Here is a 4,411-nt window from a genome sequence, read left to right as displayed (position 1 = left end):
AAAAGAAACATTTTTCTCTGTTAAGATACAATCCAAATGACTTAAGGCGTTGAAGCGTTTGCTTTAAGTCAGATAGGTGTGACATAAAATCGGGTGAACATATTATTATATCATCTAAATATGCTAATATCAATATATTCGGTAAACCATTTTTGAATTTGTCAATCAGTCTCTGGAATGTCGCCGGTGCATTTTTTAAACCAAAGGGCATCCGGTTGAAAACAAATATTCCAAAAGGCGTCGTAAAAGCTGTTTTTATCTTATCCTTTTCAGAAACTTTTATTTGCCAATATCCAGAACGAAGATCAAGAGTTGTCATATATGGTGTTGTTTTAGCCGCATGCAATAAATCGTCGATTCTAGGGAGTGGGTATGAGTCCGTTACAGTGATCGCATTCAAGCGGCGATAATCAACACAGAATCTGATAGTTCCATCCTTTTTCGGAATAAGTACTACAGGAAATGACCATGGCGATTCAGTTTCTTTAATAATACCATTGTTTAACATTTTGTCCAACTCCTGTTTTAATAAAACTCTCATTCGAGGAGATAGTCTATACGGTGGATTTGATATGGGCTCTTTTTCCCCCGTATTAATATAATGTTCCACTTGAGTTAAAGGTTCATTTATATCATTGAATATATTTTCTTCGGAAATTAATAGATTATCCAACATTTTCCTTTCGGTTTTGTTCAAATGTGGACCTTCATTATCACGTAGTCTTATATCAACGGAATTCATCGTTAATGACGTAAACATCTTATCACAATAATCATCATATCTCGTTCTCTTTAAGGGGGGAAATAAATCAGTGTTATTTTGAATTTCCATGCCTTCAGGAACAGATGTTTCAAATATTTTATTTATGGATTTTGGAGAGTACTCATTGTTTCCTTTTTCAAACCAGGACAGAAATTCATTTAATTCGTTTGGTCTTACGTTTACCTTTTCGACCATCGATACATTTAGTTGAGAGGAATTCGATTTGAATGGGAATATTTTCTTTGGATCGTCTTTGAAATACCATGTATGTTGTGCTAAATCCAGGACAATTCCACATTCTTTTAAAAAGTCGATTCCGAGTAATGTTCTGTTGCCGGTAGCATTCGGAAGACATATAAATTGTATAGTTTTAAAGCGATTGCCAATAATTATATTAGCCGTAGTTGAATATACATTTTCATAATGCGGAATTCCATCAGCGAATATTATCTCTGCGCAAACTTTTTTAAATGGAATACCTTTCTTGAGCAATTGTTGGTAGAGCTGAAATCCTGCAACGCTTGTCCTTGCGGCGGTGTCAAAGTAAGCTTCTCCTTTTAAAGCGTTTATGTTCACCTCTACTAATGGAACGTCTTTCCCAACCACAGTAGCGTGCATCGAATTAAAATCTAGTGGTTGTTCCTTTTTATTTTGATTTCTGTTACAATTTGGGCAATTGGAACGATAATAACCTTCCATTCCACATCCATAGCAATTTAACAGTGACTCACTGGTCTTTACATCCTTATGCTTTTCAGCCTCAATCTTTTTGAAACAGTTTTCTGCTAGATGATTTTTCTTTCTGCAGTACGTGCAACGTAAGAAGGACTTTTCATTGGACTGTGGTGGTTTTAGCTTATCCGCTTTGTTCTCCTGCCTATTTTCTGAAATGACCATTTCGATTTCTCTGGCTTGTTTTAAAAGATCTTGGAAAGTATTAATAGAATCGCGAGATAAAGCTCCTTTAATTTGCGTATTTAATTGACCAAATAACATATTTATCATAGTTTTTTCAGATAATTTCTCGGATAATTGTGCAAATAATCTCCTTTTTCTACATATGAAAGCATCCGTTGTTTCAAAGCTCTTTTGTTTTTCCTGACAAATATCGTTAAATATTCTCCAATCTGGTTTCACAGGAGAAAATGCGTTACGAAGAAGCTCTATTGCATCATTAAAGGTTCGTGTTTCGCCTTGAACTCCTTGCCACCATGTAGAGGCATAACCTTCTAACAATAGGGGGAAGCTGGTAAGGGCAAGAAAGTCTGATATATTTTCGGCTTCTTTGTACACTAAAATGGTTGCGATAAAATCTTCAACCTTTGTTGAGTTCCTTCCACCTGTAAACCGGGAAGTACAACTACTAAATGTTGTTTTTTTAGTTTCTTGTCTAGTCGGCAAACCTCCTAAAAGTTGCTGGAATTGTGCATCACTTAATACGATGTTTTGTTGGATCTGTGAGGAACCATTTGAGGACATGAAGCTGTTGCTACTGGTATTTCTGGATAATGTCTGTGACTGTACCTGTGAAGATGCACACGCATTTGATGGAGTATGTATATTGGAATTGACATTGGTAGCATTTCTATTCTCAGACGAGATTTGTGTTTCGTGAGTTGAACGAGGTGTTGTCACGGGTTGTTCAAATGGTACATTTTCGTTGCTTTCCGCAACCAAGGGATTAATTCTGGGACTTCTCCTTATCATTTTTGGAATATCGGAAAAAATTTTATTATTGATATTGGGAAACCCTGTTTTTTCTCAAGAGCGTAGGAGGCAGCAATAGATAACAATAAAATTCCTCTTTAACAATTCCTGGACAATTCGACTCAAAGGCGATGAGCTTATTTTGTGTAGTAGCAACAACAAACCAGAGAGAGCCAACAATAAAACAGCAGACGATGATGAATCGAGGTAATGATGATCCACAGCCTTAGTGCGATTCCCAACAACAACCTTAAAGTGGTCCGCAAATAACAACAATAGAGTGGTCCGCAAACAACAACAATAGAGTGGTCCGCAAACAACAACAAAACAATATGTTGCTGAGATCAGTGACTATAGTGGAATTGAAACAATTGGTGATGGACAACAACAAGCATACAGGATTGATGTAATGTGTACCAACAGTGCAGTTGAAATGCGTTCCTCTCTGCGTGTACAACAACAATGAATAAATTTTAGGAACAGCGGTAACAACTATCAGCGCGGGCAGGTTTTCGAATAACTTCGGAAGAGAACAACAATTTCTGTAGATTTTGTCCGGCAACAATGATATTCGATGAAGTGATGTTGAATGTTTAAAAGCAAAATATTTATAAAAGCTTTTGTATTCTTTTCCGTTGGGCGCCAATGTAGAAGGGGGAAAATAATCCTTAAAATTATTTTCTACCCTTTTCAAGAAAATGTGAATTATAAAATATTTTGTTGTATTTCGGATTAAATCCTATGCCAAACGATAAACGTTCAAGCTGGATAGTAATCGTTTGTATAACAAAATAAATTATAAATCTTAAAGAAAATCCTAACCGAACGATTAACGTCTTAGTTGGATTATTCTTCAAGGTTCGTTCCGAAAATAGGGAGAATAAAAACACAATTATTGGCTTGAATTTGTTTGGTGTTTATTATTCGCCAGTTTTACAGGAATGACTCTGAATATTATAATGTTCCTTCTTAAATAGCATGATGAATTGAGTGATCAATAAAAGAGAGGAACAAATCAAGATAAAGCGAAAACTCATTTGAGTAAGAATATTATAACTGTAATATTATTCTGAGTGATAAATTGTCACAAACGAATGAGTAAAAAGTAAATACAGTGAGCATCAATAATTGTAATACAATGAATTTAATAAAATAATTTCATCATAACATTTAATTTATAATATAAGATAATCAAAGTAATAACCGTTTTATGCTTCTACATGCGGCTACTACAAGACCAAACATCCAATTTTGTTGGATGTTTGAGCAAATTCTCTGCAAAATCTTATATTTATAATAGGTCCAGATCATACCAACCAAATTCCAACTAAGACGAAGAACTATCCTTTGTTAATCTAAGCTCGCAATATCCTGATATATCCATATTTTTACCCTACCCCACATAGTGTTAAGGGTATTATGTCTTTGTGCATTTGCTTGTGACAGCGAGATAGACCCATAGTTACTTTTGAGGATCTTCATAGAATCACATTCTGAGTCGATCTATGAATGTTAGTCGGTCTGTCCATGTATTTTTGTAAACAAAATACAAGTCGCATTTATTATCCTATTGAGATGAAATTTAACAAACAATATTTCTTTAGCCGAAGGAATTCGGTTCGGAAGATCGGTTCAAATGTAGATATAACTCCCTGTGCAACAAACGGCGAATATCAGTCCAAATGAACAGAACTTTGGCATATCCAACCGAATTCAGTTTAGAAGCAATTACATCAAATTTAGTGAAAATCAGTTCAGATGTAGCTATATATATATATATATATGCCTAATATGCACTCCACAACAAAGATATTTGATACCGCGCATCAGATACCGCTCGAAAATACATCTGCCAAACATAATCCAGATCGGATCAGATTTTTATATGCTTCGATATATAACTTCATCTTCATTTAATATCAGCCGAAATTGAATAGATTT

This window comes from Musca domestica, unplaced genomic scaffold (assembly GCF_030504385.1).
Source record: "Musca domestica strain aabys unplaced genomic scaffold, Musca_domestica.polishedcontigs.V.1.1 50, whole genome shotgun sequence".
Classification (NCBI taxonomy): Eukaryota; Metazoa; Arthropoda; class Insecta; order Diptera; family Muscidae; genus Musca; species Musca domestica.
The sequence above is the reverse complement of the archived record's forward strand: the minus strand, read 5'-3'. Positions refer to the sequence as shown.